The sequence below is a fragment of the Coregonus clupeaformis genome, chromosome 17 (genome assembly GCF_020615455.1).
Source record: "Coregonus clupeaformis isolate EN_2021a chromosome 17, ASM2061545v1, whole genome shotgun sequence".
In the NCBI taxonomy this organism is placed as follows: Eukaryota; Metazoa; Chordata; class Actinopteri; order Salmoniformes; family Salmonidae; genus Coregonus; species Coregonus clupeaformis.
The window spans coordinates 7529809-7536483 of record NC_059208.1 but is presented as its reverse complement, the minus strand read 5'-3'; positions in this window follow the sequence as shown (position 1 = coordinate 7536483).

Here is a 6675-nt window from a genome sequence, read left to right as displayed (position 1 = left end):
CCTTTCATCTTTGCTGATGTATTCTGTTTTTATTGTTCAATTTTTTCCTTTCGTTGAGTCCTTGGACTATTAATTGTGGACAATGTGTTCCACCCACAATAGCCATCAGTGGGTACTCTCCTTACTGATAACAATGTCATTCAGAACAGCTGCACCATCGAGAGCATCTCGACTGGCTGCATCACTGCATGGTATGGCAAATGCACCGCCCTCGATCGCAAAGCACTACAGAGGGTGGTGCGGATGGCCCAGTACATCACTGGGGTCGAGCTCCCTGCCATCCAGGACCTCTATATCAGGCGGTGTCAGAGGAAGGCCCGGCAACCCAAGCCTGTTCACTCTGCTACCATCCGGCAAACGGTACTGGAGCATCGGTTCTTCGACCAACAGGCTCCGAGACCGCTTCTACCCCCAAGCAATAAGATTGCTAAATAGTTCATTAAATGGATACCCGGACTAGCTGCATTGACCCTATCTTGCACAGACTCTATGCACACTTTAGACGGGTTGGCTGACAATGTCACAAATGATGCGAGCGCATCGATGAGGCCGTGTGGTGTTATGATTCGGAATGGTCAGATAGTTGGCAACATTGGCAAGAAGCTGCCATGTGGGTAATCGTAGGTGGCTCGTATCTTGTTACTGATACGTATGTTTTGAGTTGTTTTGACTCGTGTCATGTCTATGCTAATATGGCAAAAATTAGCTAGCTAGCTAACCAACAACTGTAACCATGTACAGTATTTTGAGAGACAAGTGCTCATTGTGCAAATGTATTTGTTTTCAATAAACATTTGGACACTAAATATAGTTTACATTTTGTAAACAATCTAAGCCTACCCCATAGTTGTTTTGCCCAAAAGATGTGCATGCATCGGTTTTGTTGCAACCAACAAAAATGTAACTCTTTGGCCTGAATGCAAAGCGCTGTGTCTGGAGAACCAGGCACAGCTCATCACCCGTCGAACACCATCCCTACAGTGAAGCATGGTTGTGGCAACATCATGCTATGCGGATGCTTTGAATGGAGCCAAATATAGGGAAATCCTTGATGAGAACCTACCTGCTTCAGAGTGCTAACAACCTTAGACTTGGAAAGCTGCCGCGGTCATCCCCCTCTTTAAAGGGGGTGACACTCTAGATCCAAACTGTTACAGACCTATATCCATCCTGCCCTGCCTTTCGAAAGTATTTGAAAGCCAAGTTAACAAACAGATCACCGACCATTTCGAATCCCACCGTACCTTCTCCGCTATGCAATCCGGTTTCCGAGCTGGTCATGGGTGCACCTCAGCCACGCTCAAGGTCCTAAACGATATTATAAACGCGATCGATAAAAGACAGTATTGCGCAGCCGTCTTCATCAACCTGGCCAAGGCTTTCGACTCTGTCAACCACCGCATTCTTATTGGCAGACTAAATAGCCTTGATTTCTCTAATGACTGCCTTGCCTGGTTCACCAACTACTTCTCAGATAGAGTTCAATGTGTCAAATCAGAGGGCCTGTTGTCTGGACCTCTGGCCGTCTCTATGGGCGTGCCACAGGGTTCAATTCTCGGGCCGACTCTATTCTCTGTGTATATCAATGATGTCGCTCTTGCTGCTGGTGACGCTCGGATCCACCTCTATGCGGACGACACCATTTTGTATACATCTGCCCCTTCATTGGACACTGTGTTAACAAACCTCCAAACGAGCTTCAATGCCATACATCCGTAGCCTCCAACTGCTCTTAAACACTAGTAAAACTAAATGCATGCTCTTCAACCGAACGCTGCTTGCACCCGCCCACCCGACTAGAATCACTACTCTTGGCGGGTCTGACTTAGAGTATGTGGACAACTACAAATACCTAGGTGTCTGGTTAGACTGTAAACTCTCCTTCCAGACTCACATTAAGCATCTCCAATCAAAAGTTAGATCTAGAATCGGCTTCCTATTTCGCAACAAAGCCTCCTTCACTCATGCTGCCAAACATGCTCTCGTAAAACTGACTATCCTACTGATCCTTGACTTCGGCGATGTCATTTACAAATAGCCTCCAACACCCTACTCAGCAAATTGGATGTAGTCTATCACAGTGCCATCCGTTTTGTCACCAAAGCCCCATATACTACCCACCATTGTGACCTGTACACTCTTGTTGGCTGGCCCTCACTACATATTCGTCGCCAAACCCACTGGCTCCAGGTCATCTATAAATCACTGCTAGGCAAATCCCCGTCTTATCTTAGCTCACTGGTCACCATAGCAACACCCACCCGTAGTCTGCGCTCCAGCAGGTATATCTCACTGGTCATCCCCAAAGCCAACAACTCCTTTAGCCGCCATTCCTTCCAGTTCTCTGCTGCCAATGACTGGAACGAACTGCAAAAATCTCTGAAGCTGGAGACTCTTATCTCCATCACTAACTTTAAGCGTCAGTTGTCAGAGCAGCTTACCGATCACTGCACCTGTACACAGCCTTTCTGAAATTAGCCCACCCAACTACCTCATCCCCATATTGTTATTTATTTTTGCTAATTTGCACCCCAGTATCTCTATTTGCACATCATCTTTTGCACATCTATCATTCCAGTATTATACGAAATTGTAACTATTTTGCACTATGGCCTATTTATTACCTTACCTCCATAACATTTGAACACACTGTATACATATTTTCTGTTGTATTTTTGACTTTATGTTTTGTTTACCCCATATGTAACTCTGTGTTGTTGTTTTTATCGCACTGCTTTGCTTTATCTTGGCCAGGTCGCAGTTGTAAATGAGAACTTGTTCTCAACTGGCTTACCTGGTTAAATAAAGGTGAAATAAAAACATTAAAAAAGACTGGGGCGAAGATTTACATTCCAACAGAACAATGACCCCAAGCATACATCCAAAGCAATGCTGGAATGGCTTTAGAACAAGAATGTGAAAGTCCTTGAGTGGGCCAACAAAAGCCCAGACTTGAATCCCATTTTAAAGTCTTTGGAAAGACTTGAAGATTGCTGTTCACCGTTGCTCCCCATCTAACTTAACAGAGCTTCAGAATCTGAAAGGAGGAATGGGACAAAATCCCCAAATCCAGATGTGCAAGGCTGATACAGACATACCCAAGACGACTCAAAGCTGTAATTGGCCAAACACAACTCCAACACCATCATTACGTTTGCTGATGGCACAACAGTGGTAGGCCTGATCACCAACAACGATGAGACAGCGTATAGGGAGGAGGTCAGAGACCTGGCAGTGTGGTGCCAGGACAACAACCTCTCCCTCAATGTGAGCAAGACAAAGGAGCTGATTGTGGACTACTGGAAAAGGCGGGCCGAACAGGCCCCCATTAACATCGACGGGGCTGTAGTGGACCGGGTCGAGAGTTTCAAGTTCCTTGGTGTCCACATCACCAACAAACTATCATGGTCCAAACACACCAAGACAGTTGTGAAGAGGGCACGACAACAACTTTTCCCCTCAGGAGTCTGAAAAGATTTGGCATGGGTCCCCAGATCCTCAAAAAGTTCTACAGCTGCACCATCGAGAGCATCTTGACCGGTTGCATCACCGCTTGGTATGGCAACTGCCCGGCATCTGATCGCAAGGCGCTACAGAGGGTAGTGTGTACGGCCCAGTACATCACTGGGGCCAAGCTTCCTGCCATCCAGGACCTATATACTAGGCGTTGTCAGAGGAAGGCCCAAAAATGGTCAAAGACTCTATTCATCCAAGTCATAGACTGTTCTCTCTGCTACCGCACGGCAAGCGGTACCAGAGCACCAAGTCTAGGACCAAAAGGCTCCTTAACAGCTTCTACCCCCAAGCCCATAAGACTGCTGAACAATTAATCAAATGGCCACCCGGACTATTTACATTGACACCTCCCACCCCCTTCCCTTTGTTTTTACACTGCTGCTACTCTCTGTTTATTATCTATGCAGAGTCACTTTACCCCTACCTGTACAAATTACCTCGACCAACCTGTACCACCGCACATTGACTCTGTACCGTTACCCCCTGTATATAGCCTCATTATTATTTTATTGTGTTCCTTTTTATTATATATATATATATATATATATATATTATTTACTTTAGTTTATTTAGTAAATATTTTCTTAACTCTATTTCTTGAACTGCATTGTTGGTTAAGGGCTTGTAAGTAAGCATGTCACGGTATTCGGCGCATGTGACAACATTTCATTTCATTTGATCTGGTACTCCCTGTATATACACTACCGGTCAAAAGTTTTAGAACACCTACTCATTCAAGGGTTTTTCTTTATTTTTACTATTTTCTACATTGTAGAATAATAGTGAAGACATCAAAACTATGAAATAACACATATGGAATCATGTAGTAACCAAAAAAGTGTTAAACAAATCAAAATATATTTCATATTTGAGATTCTTCAATAGGCACCATTTGGCTTGATGACAGCTTTGCACACTCTTGGCATTCTCTCAACCAGCTTCATGAGGTAGTCACCTGGAATGCATTTCAATTAACAGGTGTGCCGCCTTAAAAGTTAATTTGTGGAATTTCTTTCCTTCTTAATGCATTTGAGCCAATCAGTTGTGATGTGACAAGGTAGGGGGGGTATACAGAAGATAGCCCTATTTGGTAAAATACCAAGTCCATATTATGGCAAGAACAGCTCAAATAAGCAAAGAGAAATGACAGTCCATCGTTACTTTAAGACATGAAGGTCAGTCAATCCGGAAAATTTCAAGAAATTTGAACGTTTTTTCAAGTGCAGTCGCAAAAACCATCAAGCGCTATGATGAAACTGGCTCTCATGAGGACCGCCACAGGAAAGGAAGACCCAGAGTTACCTCTGCTGCAGAGGATAAGTTCATTAGAGTTACCAGCATCAGAAATTGCAGCACAAATAAATGCTTCACGGAGTTCAAGTAACAGACACATCTCAACATCAACTGTTCAGAGGAGACTGTGTGAATCAGGTCTTCATGGTCGAATTGCTGCAAAGAAACCACTACTAAAGGACACCAATAAGAAGAAGAGACTTGCTTGGGCCAAGAAACACGAGCAATGGACATTAGACCGGTGGAAATTTGTCCTTTGGTCTGGAGTGGAAATTGGAGATTTTTGGTTCCAACCGCCGTGTCTTTGTGAGATGCGGTGTGGGTGAACGGATGATCTCCGCATGTGTATTTCCCACCTGTAAAGCATGGAGGAGGAGGTGTTATGGTGGGGGTGCTTTGCTGGTGACACTGTCTGTGATTTATTTAGAATTCAAGGCATGGCTACCACAGCATTCTGCAACGTTACGCCATCCCATCTGGTTTGGGCTTAGTGGGACTATCATTTGTTTTTCAACAGGACAATGACCCAACACACCTCCAGGCTGTGTAAGGGCTATTTTACCAAGGAGGAGAGTGTTGGAGTGCTGCATCAGATAACCTGGCCTCCACAATCCCCGACCTTAACCCAATTGAGATGGTTTGGGATGAGTCGGACCGCAGAGTGAAGGAAAAGCAGCCAACAAGTGCTCAGCATATGTGGGAACTCCTTCAAGACTGTTGGAAAAGCATTCCAGGTGAAGCTGGTTGAGAGAGTGCCAAGAGTGTGCAAAGCTGTCATCAAGGCAAAGGGTGGCTATTTGAAGAATCTCAAGTATAAAATATTTTTTGATTTGTTTAACATGTTTTTGGTTACAACATGATTCCATATATGTTATTTCATAGTTTTGATGTCTTCACTATTATTCTAAAATGTAGAAAATAGTATAAATAAAGAAAAACCCTTGAATTAGTAGGTGTTTGACCGGTAGTGTAGCTTCATTCTTTTGTATTTTATTCAGTTTGTGTTACATTTTTATGTTTGCATTGTTTTAGCTCTGCATTGTTGGGAAGGGCTTGTAAGCAAACATTTCACGGTAAAGTCTACACCCATTGTATTCGCTGCATGTGACAAAATGTAATTTGATTTGAAACAGCAGGTTCTAGAGAAGACCATGTTTTTCACAGATTGGTAAGGCTTTGTGATTCTGTTCGTGTTATGTTACTTCCATTGAGTCGCCTTGTAGAGCGTAAAGGAGGAATCCTACAGCACATCTTAGTTGATAAACCGATCTACCAGAGGTAATCAAACAGCTTCAGGCTCCGAGACAGTCAGTGCTAGCGATAGCTCTGTAATAGTGATTGCAACCTGGTATGCCCCCTTCTTCAAAAAATTAGTTAAAAGGATGAATAGCTGAATTATAGGCTCTGTCCCAAATGGCACCCAATTACCTACATATTCATTACTTTTGACCATTTGGGACTCTGCCAGAGACTGGTCTATAAAATGGAGCGTAGAGTACTTATCTGGGCAGATGCAACACAATACGATTGTGGCTCGCTCTTCAGCAGTAACCTACATTGCTATCTTATTTATAATGTAGATTGGAGATCCATCTATATGCCCCTGTAGTTTTGTATTTGATCTCAAAGCATTTAGCCCATGGGGCCTCCCTGGTCTGCCTTATTCAAGTTGCCATTGGCAACAATATGGCCCTGTTGAAAAAGTGCTTCATGGCGTTTCCTCTGAAACAGATGATTAAAATCCTGTTAGCCCTATCAAATGCTGAAACAAAAAAATTTATATTTAATGTACCTTCTTGGCTCCTGGAATTGGTGGACCTTTCCAAGCTCCTAAAACAGTAAGCCTGATGTTCTGTGAGATTTATT